The sequence below is a fragment of the Arachis hypogaea genome, chromosome 14 (genome assembly GCF_003086295.3).
Source record: "Arachis hypogaea cultivar Tifrunner chromosome 14, arahy.Tifrunner.gnm2.J5K5, whole genome shotgun sequence".
Classification (NCBI taxonomy): Eukaryota; Viridiplantae; Streptophyta; class Magnoliopsida; order Fabales; family Fabaceae; genus Arachis; species Arachis hypogaea.
Window position 1 is genome coordinate 140,913,839 of NC_092049.1, and position 7,779 is coordinate 140,921,617.

Sequence of the window (7,779 nt, forward strand, 5' to 3'; positions counted from 1 at the left end):
AGGGTTTTCAAGGGTTTTCTTGGTTTCTAAGATTTTGTATGGCTATCAAGGGTTTTCTAAGGTTATTTAAGGTTTTATAGGATTTTCTAGGGTTATCTAGGGTTTTCTAGGGTTATCTAGGGTTTTTTAGGATTTTCTAGGATTATATAGAGTTTTCTAGGGTTATCTGGGGTTATCTAGGGTTATCTAGGTTTTCTAGGGTTTTTAGAAAATTATAGGGCTTTCTAGGGTTTTTTTGGATTTTCTCGGGTTATCTAGGGTTTCAAGGGTTATCTAGGACTTTCTAGGGTTATCTAGTGTTTTCTAGGGTTTTCAAGGGTTTTCTAGGTTTTCTAGGGTTTTCTAGGGTTATCTAGGATTTTCTAGGGTTTTTTAGGGCTTTCTAGGATTTCTTAGGTTTTCTAATTTTTCTAGGGTTATCTAGGGTTTTCTAGGGTTATCTAGGGTTTTCTAGGGTTATATAGGGTTATCTAGTGTTTTCTCGAGTTATCTAGGGTTTTCTACGGTTATCTAGGGTTTTCTAAGGTCAAAACCTAGAAAGCCCTAGAAAACTAAAGAAAACCCTAGATAACCCTAGAAAATCCTAGAAAACCTAGAAAACCCTTGAAAATCGTAGAAAACTCTAGATAACCCTAGAAATCCTAGATAACCCTAGAAAATCCTCGATAACCCAAGAAAATCCTAGATAACCCTAGAAAGCCCTAGAAATTACTAAAAACCCTAGAAAACCCTAAAGAACCCTAGATACCGGTAGAAAACCTAGAAAATCCTAGATAACCCTAGAAAACCCAAGAAAACCCTAGATAACCCTAGAAATCCCTAGAAAACCCTAGATAACCCTAGAAAGCCTTAGAAAATCCTAGAAAACCCTAGATAGCCCTAGAAAACCCTAGATAACCCTAGATAACCATAGAAAATCCTAAATAAACCATAAAAGCCCTAGAAAACCTAAAAAACCCTAGAAAATCCTAGATAAACCTAGAAAATCCTAGATAACCCTAGAAAACCCTAGATAACCCTAGAAAACCCAAGAAAACCCTAGATAACCCTAGATAACCCTAGAAAACCCTAGATAAATCTAGAAAACCCTAGTTAACCCTAGATAACACTAGATAACCCTGAAAAACCCTAGAAAGCCCTAGAAAATCCTAGATAACCCTACAAAATCCTAGTTCATCCTAGATAACTCTAGAAAGTCCTAGATAATCCTAGATAACCCTAGCAAACCCTAGATAACCTCGATAACCCTAGATAACCCTAGATAACACTAGAAAACCCTAGATAACCCTAGAGAATCCTAGAAAACCTTAGATAACCCTAGAAAACTCTAAAAATCCTGTAAAACCTTAGATAACCCTAGAAAAGTCTAGATAACCCTAGAAAACCCTAGATAACCCTAGAAAACCTTAGATAACCATAGAATACCCTAGAAAACCTAGAAACCCTAGAAATCCCTAGAAAATCCTAAAAACATTAGAAAACCCTAGAAAACCCAAAAAAACCCTAAAAAATCCTAGATAACCCTCGAAAAACCTAGGAAACACTAGAAAACCCTAGAAAACCCTAGAAAAACCTTAAAAACCCTAGATATTCCTAGAGAACCCTAGAAAACCATAGATAACCCTAGAAAGTCCTAGATAACCCTAGAAAACCCTAAATAACCCTAGAAAAACCTAAATAACCCTCGAAAACCCTAGAGAATCCTAGATGCTAGACAACCCTAGAAAATCCTAAATAACCCTAGAAAGCCCTAGAAATTCCTAAAAATACTAGAAAACCCTAAAGAACCCTAGATAACCCTAGAAAACTCTAAAAACTCTAAAAAATCCTAGATAACCCTAGAAAACCCTAGAAAACCCTAGATAACCCTAGAAAACCCTAGAAAACCCTATAAAACCATAGATAACCCTAAACAACCCTAGATAACCCTAGAAAACTCTACATAACACAAGAAAATTCTAGATAACCCTAGAAAACCCAAGAAAATCCTAGATAACCCTAGAAATAGAAAATCCTAAATAACCCTAGAAAACCCTAAATAACCCTAGAAAACCCTTGATAACCCTAAAAATACTATAAAACCTTAGATAACTCTAGAAAACCCTAGATAACCCTACAAAATCCTAGATAACCCTAGAAAACCCTAGAAAACCCTAATAATCCTAGAAAACCCTAAAAAATTCTAGAAAATCCTTGAAAATCCAAGAAAACTCTAGAAAGCCCTAGAAAACCCTAGAAAACCTTAGATAACCCTAGAAAACCCTAGAAAACCAAAAAAACCCTTGAGAACCCTAGAAAACCCTAGATAACCCTAGAAAATCCTAGATAACCCTAGAAAACCCTAGAAATTCCTAAATACCCTAGAAAATCATAGAAAACCCTAAAAAATCCGATAAAACCTTAGATAACCCTAGAAAATCCTAGATAGCCCTACTAGAAAATCTTAGATAACCGTAGAAAATCCTACATAACATTAGAAAATCCTAAATAACCCTAGAAAGCTCTAGAAATTCCTAAAAACCCTAAAAATTCCTAGAAAACCCTAAAGAACCCTAGATAACCCTAGAAAACCCTAGAAAAACCTAGATAACCCTAGAAAACCCTAGAAAACACTAGATAACACTACAAAACTCTAGATAACCCTAGATAACCCTCGAAAATCCTAGATAATCCAAGATTACACGAGATAACCCTAGATAACCCTAGAAAAACTTAGATAACCCTAGAAAACCCTAGAAAATCTTAAAAAATTCTATAAATTCTTAGATAACCCTAGAAAATCCTAGATAACCCTAGAAAGCCCTAGAAAACCCTAAAAACTGTAGAAATCCCAAGAAAACCTAAGAAAACCCTAGATAACCCTAGAAAAGCCTAAAAAACTCTAGAAAACCCTAGAAAACCCTAGAAAGCCCTAGAAAACCCTAGAAAACCCTAGATAATCCTAGAAAATCCTAGAAAACCTAGAAAACCCTAGATAATCCTAAAAAACCTTAGATAACCCTAGAAAATCCTAGATAACCCTAGAAAATCCTAGAAATTCCTAAAAACACAAGAAAATCCTAGAAAACCCTAAAAAACCCAAAAAAACCCAAGAAAATCCTAGATAACCCAAGATAACCCTGGAAAACCCTAGAAAATCCTAGATTACCCTAGAAAATCCTAGATAACCATAGAAAACCCTAGAAATTCCTATATACCCTAGAAAACCCTAAAGAACCCTAGAAAACTCTAGAAAATCTAAAAAACCCTATAAAACCCTAGATAACTTTAGAAAACCCTAGATAAACCTAGATAACCCTAGAAAATCCTAAATTACCCTAGATAACCCTAGAAAACCCTAGAAAACCCTAGTTATCCCTAAAGAATCTTAGAAAACCCTTGAAAACCCTATAAAACCTTAGATAACCATTGAAAAACCTAGATAACCCTAGAAAACCCTACATAACCGTAGAAAATCCTAGATAACGCTAGAAAACCCTAGAAAATCCTAGAAAACCCTAGATAACCCTAGAAAATCCTAGAAAACCTAGAAAACCCTAGAAAACCCTAGAAAACCTAGCAAAACCTAGAAAGCCCTAGAAAACTAAAGAAAACCCTAGATAACCCAAGAAATTCCTAGAAAACCTAGAAAACCCTTAAAAGTCGTAGAAAACCCTAGATAACCCTAGAAATCCTAGATAACCCTAGAAAATCCTCGATAACCCTAGAAAATCCTAGATAACCCTAGAAAGCCCTAGAAATTACTAAAAACCCTAGAAAACCCTAAAGAACCCTAGATACCGGTAGAAAACCTAGAAAATCCTAGATAACCCTAGAAAACCCAAGAAAATCCTAGATAACCCTAGAAATCCCTAGAAAACCCTAGATAACCCTAGAAAGCCTTAGAAAATCCTAGAAAACCCTAGATAGCCCTAGAAAATCCTAGATAACCCTAGATAACCCTAGATAACCCTAGATAACCCTAGATAACCCTAGAAAATCCTAAATAAACCATAAAAGCCCTAGAAAAGCTAAAAAACCCTAGAAAATCCTAGATAAACCTAGAAAATCCTAGATAACCCTAGAAAACCCTAGAAAACCCTAGAAAACCCTAGATAACCCTAGATAACCCTAGATAAACCTAGAAAACCCTAGTTAACCCTAGATAACCCTAGATAACCCTAAAACACCCTAGAAAGCCCTAAAAAACCCTAGATAACCCTACAAAATCCTATATCACCCTAGATAACTCTAGAAAATCCTAGATAACCCTAGATAACCCTAGCAAACCCTAGATAACCTCAATAACCCTAGATAACCCTAGATAACCCTAGAGAATCCTAGAAAACCCTAGATAACCCTAGAAAACTCTAAAAATCCTATAAAACGTTAGATAACCCTAGAAAACCCTAGATAACCCTAGAAAATCCTAGAAAAGTCTAGATAACCCTAGAAAACCCTAGAAAACCTTAGATAACCATAGAATACCCTAGAAAACCTAGAAAACCTAGAAACCCTAGAAAACCCTAAAAACATTAGAAAACCCTAGAAAACCCAAAAAAACCCTAAAAAATCCTAGATAACCCTCGAAAAACCTAGGAAACCCTAGAAAACCCTAGAAAACCTTGAAAACCCTAGAAAACCCTAGAAAAACCTTAAAAACCCTAGATATTTCTAGAAAATACTTGATAACACTAGAGAACCCTAGAAAACCATAGATAACCCTAGAAAGTCCTAGATAACCCTAGAAAACCCTAAATAACCCTAGAAAAACCTAGATAACCCTAGATAACCCTCGAAAACCCTAGAGAATCCTAGATAATCCTAGACAACCCTAGAAAATCCTAAATAACCCTAGAAAGCCCTAGAAATTCCTAAAAACACTAGAAAACCCTAGAAAACCCTAAAGAACCCTAGATAACCCTATAAAACTCTAAAAACTCTAAAAAACCCTAGATAACCCTAGAAAATCCTAGAAACCCTAGATAATCCTAGAAAACCCTAGAAAACCCTAAAAAACCTTAGATAACCCTAAAAAACCCTAGATAACCCTAGAAAACTCTACATAACACAAGAAAATCCTAGATAACCCTAGAAAACCCAAGAAAATCCTAGATAACCCTAGAAATAGAAAATCCTAAATAACCCTAGAAAACCCTAGATAACCCTAGAAAATCCTTGATAACCCGAAAAACACTATAAAACCTTAGATAACTCTAGAAAACCCTAGATAACCCTAGAAAATCCTAGATAACCCTAGAAAACCCTAGAAAATCCTAATAATCCTAGAAAACCCTAAAACATCCTAGAAAACCATTGAAAATCCAAGAAAACTCTAGAAAGCCCTAGAAAACCCTAGATAACCCTAGAAAACCCTAAAAAACCAAAAAAACCCTTGAGAATCCTAGAAAACCCTAGATAACCTTAGAAAATCCTAGATAACCCTAGAAAACCCTAGAAATTCCTAAATACCCTAGAAAATCCTAGAAAACCCTAAAAAATCCGATAAAACCTTAGATAACCCTAGAAAATCCTAGATAACCCTACTAGAAAATCTTAGATAACCGTAGAAAACCCTAGATAACATTAGAAAATCCTACATAACCCTAGAAAGCTCTAGAAATTCCTAAAAACCCTAAAAATTCCGAGAAAACCCTAAAGAACCCTATATAACCCTAGAAAACCCTAGAAAAACCTAGATAACCCTAGAAAACCCTAGAAAACACTAGATAACCCTACAAAACTCTAGATAACCCGAGATAACCCTCGAAAATCCTAGATAACCCAAGATTACCCGAGATAACCCTAGATAACCCTAGATAACCCTAGAAAAACTTAGATAACCCTAGAAAATCCTAGATAACCCTAGAAAGCCCTAGAAAACCCTAAAAACTCTAGAAATCCCAAGAAAACCCTAGATAACCCTAGAAAATCCTAGAAAACCTAGAAAACCCTAGATAACCCTAAAAAACCTTGGATAACCCTAGAAAATCATAGATAACCCTAGAAAATCCTAGAAATTTCTAAAAACACAAGAAAACCCTAGAAATCCCTAAAAAACCCAAAAAAACCCAAGAAAACGCTAGATAACCTAAGATAACCCTGGAAAACCCTAGATAACCCTAGAAAACCCTAGATAACCCTAAAAAATCCAAGAAAACCCTAGATAACCCTAGATAACCCTAGAAAACCCTAGAAAATCCTAGATAACCCTAGAAAACCCTAGATAACCCTAGAAAATCCTAGAAAACCCTAGATAACCCTAGAAAACCCTTGATAACCCTAAAAACACTATAAAACCTTAGATAACTCTAGAAAACCCTAGATAACCCTAGAAAATCCTAAAAAACCCTAGAAAACCCTAATAACTCTAGAAAACCCTAAAAAATCGTAGAAAATCCTTGAAAACACTAGAAAACTCTAGAAAGCCCTAGAAAACCCTAGAAAACCCTAGATAACCTTAGAAAATCCTAGAAAACCAAAAAAACCCTTGAAAATCCTAGAAAACCCTAGATAACCCTAGAAAATCCTAGAAAGCCCTAGAAAACCATAGAAAACCGAAGATAACCCTAGATAACCCTAGAAAATCTAGAAAACCCTAGAAATTCCTAAATACCCTAGAAAATCCTAGAAAACCCTAAAAAACCTGATAAAACCTTAGATAACCCTAAAAAATCCTAGATAACCCTACTAGAAAATCTTAGATAACCGTAGAAAACCCTAGATAACATTAGAAAAACCTAGATAACCCTAGAAAGCTCTAGAAATTCCTAAAAACCCTAGATAACCATAGAAAACCCTAGAAAACCCTAGAAAATCCTATAAAATCTTAGATAACCCTAAAAAACCCTATATAACCCTAGAAAACCCTACATAACCTTAGAAAATCCTAGATAACCCTAGAAAACCCTAGAAAACACTAAAAACCCTAGAAAACCCTAGAAAATCCTAGATAACCCTAGAAAGCCCTAGAAAACCCTAAAAACTCTAGAAATCCCAAGAAAACCCTAGAAAACCCTAGATAACCCTAGAAAATCCTAGAAAACCTAGAAAACCCTAGATAACCCTAGAAAACCTTGGATAACCCTAGAAAATCATAGATAACCCTAGAAAATCCTAGAAATTCCTAAAAACACAAGAAAACCCTAGAAATCCCTAAAAAACCCAAAAAAACCCAAGAAAACGCTAGATAACCTAAGATAACCCTGGAAAACCCTAGATAACCCTAGAAAACCCTAGATAACCCTAAAAAACCCAAGAAAACCCTAGATAACCCTAGATAACCCTAGAAAACCCTAGAAAATCCTAGATAACCCTAGAAAATCCTAGATAACCCTAGAAAATCCTAGAAAACCCTAGATAACCCTAGAAAACCCTTGATAACCCTAAAAACACTATAAAACCTTAGATAACTCTAGAAAACCCTAGATAACCCTAGAAAATCCTAAAAAACCCTAGAAAATCCTAATAACTCTAGAAAACCCTAAAAAATCGTAGAAAATCCTTGAAAACACTAGAAAACTCTAGAAAGCCGTACAAAACCCTAGAAAACCCTAGATAACCTTAGAAAATCCTAGAAAACCAAAAAAACCCTTGAAAATCCTAGAAAACCCTAGATAACCCTAGAAAATCCTAGAAAGCCCTAGAAAACCATAGAAAACCGAAGATAACCCTAGATAACCCTAGAAAATCTAGAAAACCCTAGAAATTCCTAAATACCCTAGAAAATCCTAGAAAACCCTAAAAAACCTGATAAAACCTTAAATAACCCTAAAAAATCCTAGATAACCCTACTAGAAA